General features: G+C 43.2%; 1 non-coding gene across 1 annotated transcript; it reads left to right on the top strand.

Annotated features, from left to right (window-relative positions):
* Positions 1–505: 505 nt before the first annotated feature.
* Trnal-caa (transfer RNA leucine (anticodon CAA)) lies at positions 506–580 on the top strand. The gene has a single exon. It is a non-coding gene; the product is annotated as a tRNA-Leu (tRNA).
* The last annotated feature ends 9509 nt before the right edge of the window (positions 581–10089 follow it).

Consider the following 10089-nt stretch of genomic DNA (forward strand, 5'->3'; position numbering starts at 1 on the left):
GATAAGAGTCAAATACCTTTTGTAAGATGGTTCCACAGAAGAATGCTCAAGATTTCGTGGCTAAGCTGGATTGTAAAATTACTGAATCAAATTAAGAAGGAAAGAAATTTATGGCATATCTTTGGTTGAAAAAGGAAACAGTTCCCACAATGAGCTTTTCACTCTGCAGCGGAGTGTGTGCTGATTTGAAACTCCTGGCAGATTAAAACTGTTTGCGGACCGAGACTCGAACTCGGGACCTTTACCTTTCGCGGGCAAGTGCTCTACCAACTGAGTTACCCAAGCACGACTCACACCCCTTCCTCACAGCCTTACATCTGCCAGTACCTTGTCTCCTACCTTCCAAACTTAACAGAAGCTCTCCTGCGAACCTTGCAGAACTAGCACTCCTGAAAGAAAGGATATTGTGGAGACATTGATTAGCCACAGCCTAGGGGATGTTTCCAGAATGAGATTTTCACTCTGCAGCGGAATGTGCGCAGATATGAAAATGGGGCGGGAGTCGTGCTTGGGTAGCTCAGTTGGTAGAGCACTTGCCCGCAAAAGGCAAAGGTCCCGAGTTCGAGTCTCGGTCCGGCAAACAGTTTTAATCTGCCAGGAAGTTTCAAGGAAACCGTTTGTTAAGACTCATCCGGAGGCCCCAAAAAATAGTCGATTAGGTAACGAAAATATTTCTGTAGGTGGGGGGGGGGGAGTTAAAAACTCTAGAGGGAGACCAAAGCTTGAATATAGTAAGAAGTTCCAAGTGGGTGTTGACTGCAGTAGCGATGCAGAGGCTTGCACAGGAAAGATTAGCATGGTATGCTGCATTTAAGCAGTTTTTAAACAGAAGGTAAGGACATCTACAACTGCAAATACAACAAAAACACTAAATGTTTAGTATCAAGCTAACTTATTATTTTAGACAACAGTCGACCAACCTAATCGATAACCATCTGAAAAGAAAATAAATCTAGTGCATTAATAACGAGACACTAGGCGAATTTCTTTACGTCGAGTGCAGTGCGAGGGGGGTCCACGGAAAGGAGTGAGACATCATAAGCTCGTAGTTGTGTCTGATCAAACAGGTTAATAGGTAGCTGCTCTGAATGACTGCTGTAAAAAACACAGTGACGGTTTGCATGACCACCGGGCTTATCTCGAGGCTGACTTTCAACTCCAAGCATTGGTTTGGTGTCGCAGGGGACTTTCCTCCTCCCGCAACGGGTTTCCTTTGTGGGCTGACGTCGGTTCCCTCCGCTCCGCGCCTCCCTGACAAAGGAGCGTGCTGATTGGATTAAGTGCCGCGGCGGTGTAATTCGGGAAGAGGCACGGTATATAGGGGTTTGACGGGAGGGGTTGGAGGTGGGGACTAATAGAATAGCCCGGCTGCAGGGCGGGGCCCGTGCGATAAGGAGCGCCCCAGGACGGCTGCCTGCGGCTCTGGCTGTGCTGTTAAGGCGGCCAGGCCAGTTGGGTGCGGCTCCCAGGGGAACCTGTTCCAGCGTGGGAGCGATGTGTGTCTGTCTGAAACCCGTGCACATCAGTTCTTGCAGTCTGCTAAGCCGCTACGATCTACATCTACATCTATATTTATACTTCGCAAGCCACCCAACGGTGTGTGGCGGAGGGCACTTTACGTGCCTCTGTCATTACCTCCCTTTCCTGTTCCAGTCGCGTATGGTTCGCGGGAAGAACGACTGCCGGAAAGCCCCCGTGCGCGCTCGAATCTCTATAATTTTACATTCGTAATCTCCTCGGGAGGTATAAGTAGGTGGAAGCAATATATTCGATACCTCATCCAGAAACACATCCTCTCGAAACCTGGACAGCAAGCTACACGATGCAGAGCGCCTCTCTTGCAGAGTCTGCCACTTGAGTTTGCTAAACATCTCCATAACGCTATCACGGTTACCAGACAACCCTGTGACGAAACGCGCCGCTCTTCTTTGGATCTTTTCTATTTCCTCCGTCAACCCGATCTGGTGCGGATTCTCACACTGTTGAGCAATACTCAAGTATAGGTCGAACGAGTGTTTTGTAAGCCACCTCCTTTGTTGATGGATTACATTTTCTAAGGACTCTCCCAATGAATCTCGACCTGGCAGCCGCCTTACCAACAATTAATTTTATATGATCATTCCATTTCAAATCGTTCCGCACGCATATTCCCAGATATTTTACAGAAGTAACTGCTACCAGTGTTTGTTCCGCTATCATATAATCATACCATAAAGGATCCTTCTTTCTATGTATTCGCAATACATTACATTTGTCTATGTTAAGGGTCAGTTGCCAAACCCTGCACCAACTGGCTATCCGCTGCAGATCTTCCTGCATTTCGCTGCAATTTTCTAATGCTGCAACTTCTCTGTATACTACAGCATCATCCGCGAAAATCCACATGGAACTTCCAACGCTATCTACTAGGTGATTTATATATATTGTGAAAAGCAATGGTCCCATAACACTCCCCTGTGGCACGCCAGAGGTTACTTCAACGTCTGTAGACGTCTCTCCATTGAGAACAACACGCTGTGTTCTGTTTGCTAAAAATTAGGAGACACGTTCACCTAAGTTAACAAAACTTGGATGCTAGAAATAGAATACGTTCTTCTCCAGAAGTCAGTGCGAAGATTGGTTTGCAGTAGTTTTTCTTCTCCGTTACTGCGTCATTCTTTTCAGTTCTGTGTAACACAAACATCGTAGTTCTCCATCAAACGCATTTTATACGAACGAGTTTCTGGTCATGGTTGGCTCTGATACTGCTTGCGCGTAAGTCAGCTGTCAGCCACAGTGAGTGGATCAGTGATGTCAATGATCCCTCACTGTGTCGAATATGAGGCTCTAAACTCATGCGTATCCTGCACAAAAATAAAGAGATTTTGGTTTTGTCTGCTGGAGTTTGTGTTTTTTTAATTTTTTTACTTTATTTCGTGATGCATTGCGAGTTTGACTAGAACTGCACAAAGAAAAAGCCTACACTATGCGTAAGTTAGAAAGTAAGTGTGAAACACGGGAAGCATTTTTTATGCCAGTTTCATCAAAAAATCAGAATCTATTTATCATTCTGACAATAGGAATGGTTGGCATGAAAATGTTATTGATATCATAAACGCCGTCGACTGGCATTGGGGTGTACTGTGTAATTCGTATGTCTCGCTTTATTAGCTCGGTGAGAGTTTTTAATGGATTAGGAATGTTTCTGGGGCATGTGCGAATGTGCATGGATTGGACGCTTTGACCAAGCAGATCGGTGACTGGTGGATGGGGCTGCGGCCTGGGTGGTGGAAGATTCTTGAAAGTGAGTTAGGCCCAGGACGCACAGGGACAGCCAAGCATTGTCCTCCCACATGGCTGCATGTAGCTTATGTCGAGCTGGAGATCAGTACCGAGCCGTTGCATGGGAATAAGGGGCGCTTTTCCATGATTTCTGACTTCTTTTGAAGGTATTTTTATTATTTTTATTAAAAATGAAACTCCTCCAGGTGTTCTTAAGATTTCATATTTATTTGGGTGCTAGTTAAGACGCTGCGTCAACGCCATCTTCAGGTCTGTACACTTTGATGATATCAATTGCGTCTGGCAGAGTACTAGAAGTCCGCGATGAGACCAATACATGCTCCACATGGGTCGAGGTAGATGAAGTTAAGAAATTCTGCTATCAAGAAACAAAATAATCCACGATAGACGAAACAAGGAAAACGTGAAAATCATACTAGCAACGGCAAAAAGGGCAGTCTAGGAAAGAGGAGTCTACTGGTATCAAACATATGTCTTAATTTGGGAAAGAAATTTCTGAGATACGTTTGGACACAGCATTGTATGATAGTGGGACATGGACTGTGAGAAATCCGGAACAGAAGAGAATCTAAGAATCTGAAAAGACATACAGTTAAATTAGGTGGCCTGATAAATCCTGAAAACAAGAAGGAACAGGATGGTAGGACATCTGTTAAGACGTCGCGGAATAACGTCCACGGTATTAGAGGGAGCTGTAGAGGGCAAAACCTGTAGAGGAAGACAGAGATTGGAATACATCCAGCAAATAATTGAGGACATAGGTGGCAACTGCTACTCTGAGATGAATTTTATTTATTTATCTGATGGCAATACATGCATAAAGATTACAGAACTACTACACGTTAACATTTAAGCACAGCTCTCCAGCATAAAATAACGCAAATAACAACAGCTGTATCAATGTCTTTTGTGTATTTTGTAACATCATTCGTCGTTATGAGGAAATCTTCGAAAAGGTCCTTGTAGGCATGTGCGGGACATGTCGATACAACATGAGCAACTGTCTGTTCTTCCACACCACAGTCACATGATGGTGAAGAAGATTTGCCCCACTTGTAGAGAGTGTCTGTACATCGTCTATGACACAATTCGGATGCGGTTCAAGATAGTCCAAATTGCCCGAGGCTAATCGAATCCAGGGGTTTCTTCTGCATGCAAGCCAGCTTGAGGCATTGTGGGGAACATTTTTGTGGCCAGCAGCGTTTCCATTCATCGATGGTATTGAATTCAGTTTCCATGAGAGCCCTGGCTGTGATGAAAGTTCGATGTCTTGATCTTAGTCTTTTTCGCCCCGCAGGTATTGCTTTGTCCATTATTGGTGTTTTTAGGAATCATCTGGTATTCAAGCAGTTGCGCGCTCTTCCGTCTGATATCAGGAGGTGCACTGTGGCTCAAGGTAGTTAGACAGTACGTGCGAGTAGATCGTAATGAGCCACTAACAATGCGCATGGCCTCGTTAAGTTGTTCATCTATGTCTTTTACGTGTTGACTGTTAAGCCAGACAGGCGCACAGTACTCTGCTGCTGACTATACCAAACAGAGTGCTGATACCCGGAGAGTGTCTGATGATTATCCCCAATGATAGCCGCAGAGTTTACGGAGAATGCTGTTTCTGGTTTTGGGCTTAGCAGATGTTCGTGTCAAGTGCTCCTTAAAAGAAAGCGTCCTATCTAACGTGATTCCAAGGTATTTTGCATGCATATTAAGACGAAGTTTGTGTCCTGCAAAATAGACATCGAGAGCTCTGTGTGGCAGTCTACTGGACAGATGAAAGCATGACATTTCTGTTTCATTGGACTTTGGTTGTAACCTCGATTTGCAGCAATAGTGGCTACCTGTAGATCAGAAGTTAGGATTTCTTCAGTTCTTTCAAAACTTTTGTGTTCGATAGCTGTTGTCCAGACGCCGGCATAGCCAAACTTTCTGGACTGTGTTGGAGGGATATCAGATATACTGTATATAAATAAAACAAGAAAGGAGCAAGGCGGATCCGTGTGGTGAGCCATTATTCATTACTTTTGGGCACCTAGTGTCTTTTTCTGTAGTTACAGTAAATAAAAAAAGAAATTGTTCAGGTAGTGAAGGGAGACGAAAATTTAATAGTCATGGGTGACTGGAATTCGAGAGTAGGAAAAGGGAGAGAAGGAAACATAGTGGGTGAATATGGATTGGGGGAGAGAAATGAAAGAGGAAGCCGTCTGGTAGAATTTTGCACAGAGCATAACTTAATCATAATTATGGTTCAAAAATCATAAAAGAAGGTTGTATACATGGAAGAATCCTGGAGATACTAGAAGGTATCAGATAGATTATATAATGGTAAGACAGAGATTTAGGAACCAGATTTTAAATTGTAAGACATTTCCAGGGGCAGATGTGGACTCTGACCACAATCTATTGGTTATGAACTGTAGATTAAAACTGAAGAAACTGCAAAAAGGTGGGAATTTAAGGAGATAGCATCTGGATAAACTGACTAAACCAGAGGTTGTACAGAGTTTCAGGGAGAGCATAAGGGAACAATTGACAGGAATGGGGGAAAGAAGTATAGTAGAGGAAGAATGGGTAGCTCTGAGGGAAGAAGTAGTGAAAGCAGCAGAGGATCAAGTATGTAAAAAGACGAGGGCTAGCAGAAATCCTTGGGTAACAGAAGAAATATTGAATTTAATTGATGAAAGGAGAAAATATAAAAATACAGTAAATGAAGCAGGCAAAAAGGAATACAAACGTCTCAAAAATGAGATCGACAGGAAGTGGTTCAAATGGTTCAAATGGCTCTGAGCACTATGGGACTCAACATCTTAGGTCATAAGTCCCCTAGAACTGAGAACTACTTAAACCTAACTAACCTAAGGACATCACACACACCCATGCCCGAGGCAGGATTCGAACCTGCGACCGTAGCAGTCCCGCGGTTCCGGACTGCAGCGCCAGAACCGCTAGACCACCGTGGCTGGCTCGACAGGAAGTGCAAAATGGCTAAGCAGGGATGGCTAGAGGACAAATGTAAGGATGTAGAGGCTTATCTCACTAGTGGTAAGATAGATACTGCCTACAGGAAAATTAAAGAGATCTTTGGAGAAAAGAGAACCGCTTGTATGAATATCAAGAGCTCAGATGGAAACCCAGTTCTAAGCAAAGACGGGAAAGCAGAAAGGTGGAACGAGTATATAGAGAGTCTATACGAAGGCGATTTACTTGAGGACAATATTATGTAAATGGAAGAGGATGTAGTTGAAGATGGTATGGGAGATACGATACTGCGTGAAGAGTTTGACAGAGCACTGAAACACCTGAATCGAAACAAGGCCCCGGGAATAGACAACATTCCATTGGAACTACTGACGGCCTTGGGAGAGCCAGTCCTGACAAAACTCTAGCATGTGGTGAGCAAGATGTATGAGACAGGCGAAATACCCTCAGACTTCAAGAAGAATATAATAATTCCAATCCCAAAGAAAGCAGGTGTTGACAGGTGTGAAAATTACCGAACTATCAGTTTATTGTCCGCCCCAGTAGCTGAGTGGTCAGCGTGACGGATTGCCGTCCTCTGGGCCCGGGTTCGATTCCCGGCTGGGTCGGAGATTTTCTCCGCTCAGGGACTGGGTGTTGTGTTGTGTTCATCATCATTTCATCCCCATCCGGCGTGCGGGTCGCCCAATGTGGCGCCGAATGTGATAAGACCTGCGATATGGCGGCCGGACCTGCCCCGCGAGGGGCCTCCCGGCCAATGACGCCAAACGCTCATTTCCATTTCATTTCCATCAGTTTATTAAGTCACATCTGCAAAATACTAACGCGAATTCTTTACAGACGAATGGAAAAACTGGTAGAAGCCGACCTCGGCGAAGATCAGTTTGGATTCCGCAGAAATATTGGAACACGTGGGGCAATACTGACCCTACGACTTATCTTAGAAAATAGATTAAGGAAAGGCAAACCTACATTTCTAGCATTTGTAGACTAAGAGAAAGCTGTTGACAATGTTGACTGGAATACACTCTTTCAAATTCTAAAGGTGGCAGAGGTAAAATACAGGGATCGAAAGGCTGTTTACAATTTGTACAGAAACCAGATGGCAGTTATAAGAGTCGACGGGCATGAAAGGGAAGCAGCGGTTGGGAAGGGAGTGAGACGGGGTTGTAGCCTCTCCCCGATGTTATTCAATCTGTATAATGAGCAAGCAGTAAAGGAAACGAAAGAAAAATTCGGAGTAGGTATTAAAGTCCATGGAGAAGAAATAAAAACATTGAGGTTCGCCGATGACATTGTAATTCTGTCAGAGACAGCAAAGGACTTGGAAGAGCAGTTGAACGGAATGGACAGTGTCTTGAAAGGAGGATATAAGATGAACATCAACAAAAGCAATACGAGGATAATGGAATGTAGTCGAATTAAGTCGGGTGATGCTGAGGGAATTAGATTAGGAAGTGAGACACTTAAAGTAGTAAAAGTGTTTTGCTATTTGGGGAGCAAAATAACTGATGATGGTCGAAGTAGAGATGATATAAAATGTAGACTGGCAATGGCAAGGCAAGTTTTTCTGAAGAAGAGAAATTTCTTAACATCAAGTATAGATTTAAGTGTCAGGAAGTCGATTCTGAAAGTATTTGTATGGAGTGTAGCCATGTATGGAAGTGAAACATGGACGATAAATAGTTTGGACAAGAAGAGAATAGAAGCTTTCGAAATGTGGTGCTACAGAAGAATTCTGAAGATTAGATGGGTAGATCACATAACTGATGAGGAGGTATTGAATAGAATTGGGGAGAAGAGAAGTTTGTGGCACAACTTGACAAGAAGAAGGGATCGGTTGGTAGGACATGTTCTGAGGCATCAAGGGATCACAAATTTAGTATTGGAGGGCAGTGTGGAGGGTAAAAATCGTAGAGGGAGACCAAGAGATGAATACACTAAGCAGATTCAGAACGATGTAGGTTGCAGTAAGTACTGGGAGATGAAGAAGCTTGCACAGGATAGAGTAGCATGGAGAGCTGCATCAAACCAGTCTCAGAACTGAAGTCAACAACAACAACAACAATAAATGTCTTTCCAGTTAACATATTGTCAATTGGTTCCGTTGCCCGTTCGTATGGGACAAGCTGCAGTAATTAATAAAGCAGTCCATGCTTCCAAACTGTGTCATATGCTGGATCAACGAGAGAAACTGATGTTTTCTGCTTCATCTGGTATCCTGCTTAAATAACTGTTTTTAAAGATGAGGCTTGATCAGCGCAGCTACGTTCTGAACGGTATGCAGCTTGCTCAATAGGAAGGTTCTGAAAGAATACTTCTTCAAGGAACTTATAAATAATGCTCAGCAGTGCGATTGGGCGATAGTTCCTAGGCTGGTCTGGTGCCTTGCTTGGCTTGAATATTGCTATGATTTTTGATTGCTTCATTTCTTGTGGAGCTAAACCAGACATCACAATGTCAAAGAAGAAATCCGCCAGCCATCTTTTTGCGTAGTTCCCACTATGCAGAAGAAAGTGTGGGTGGACTCCATCACTTCCCGGGGCCTTTCCGGGCTTTTGAGTTTTAAGAGAAACAGAAACTTCATGTACAGAAAAAGTTATTGAGAAGTCAGATTGTTCATTCGTGTTCTTTTTGAGCAATGTAAGTTTGCATCTGATATATCTGATGAGTTTTATACCTTGATGCTCTTGATGCGGACAATAAATGTAATATAATCCTATTAGCTGGTATATGAGTGTTGCTCCTTACTTTAACTTTGTTTCCATCAACCTTCCTCAGTAATGACCATGTTTTTCTATTTGACGTTTGAAAACTGAGTGACTCAACAGTCTCTGTCCACCTAATTCGTATGGCTGTATTGGTATTATGAAATGGGTTATCCGCTATTTCGGCGTCCCCGCTTTTCAGAAATTCATCAGTAGTGTCATTGCAAGCTGCAATATATTGCTTCCGGTAGCCCTTAGGGATTGCTTTCTTTGCAGCACTGTTTTTGCTTTTTTAGGAATCCAACCAAGACATTTGTCCAGGTTTTTGGCGTATACATCCCACTTTCCATTTCTGAAGTTCCATCTGGGTCACGGAAAGGATGAAACGAGTGGGATATTTGTTCCTATTTCAACTAAGATTGGACGGTTATGGCTGTGTGAGAGGTATTGTAATATGAACCGCGAACTTTGGAGAGGTAATTTATTTTCATTAGTTGTTACAAAGCATAGATCGGGAACCTGCTGATACGAACGTTCCTTTATCCCTTGCATCAAACACCAAATATAAGCTATTCTACCCAATTTACGACAGCTTCACCTTTTCCATCACTTTTCTTATACTTCCAATGAGTATGGTGGCTGTTAAAATTTTCGAAGTATAAGGCGGGCTGTTGTGATACCCGTACAATTTGAGGAGGCCGACAGATAGCTGGGGGTTTATGTACATTTATTAACTTCAGTTCTCCTATTTTGTACAGTAACTTTGTGGATGTCATTGAAATCAGATGCAGGGAATAGCTGTGCATTCATGATTGACGATCGTACTTATGTTACCACTCTTACGCACTCTTCCTGAACAACAACAACATCGATGTTATATTTTGATAAAATCTTCTGTAAGACTTGGTATTTTGATTTACTCTTGCCTCCAATGTTGATTTGACGTATCTTGACGACAGATTCAAAGTTTACAGCAGGACAGTCCTGAGAAAAACCGTGTGACTCCGTGTCTTGTGACAAATTCATTTTAACCAGGAGATCTTTGGGATTATCTGGCTGTCTCTGCTTCTTGGCTTTAGATATTTGCTTTGAAGTGACTGTTCTTTACCACCAACTAGAGGACACG

The sequence above is a fragment of the Schistocerca serialis genome, chromosome 5, assembly GCF_023864345.2.
Source record: "Schistocerca serialis cubense isolate TAMUIC-IGC-003099 chromosome 5, iqSchSeri2.2, whole genome shotgun sequence".
NCBI lineage: Eukaryota > Metazoa > Arthropoda > Insecta > Orthoptera > Acrididae > Schistocerca > Schistocerca serialis.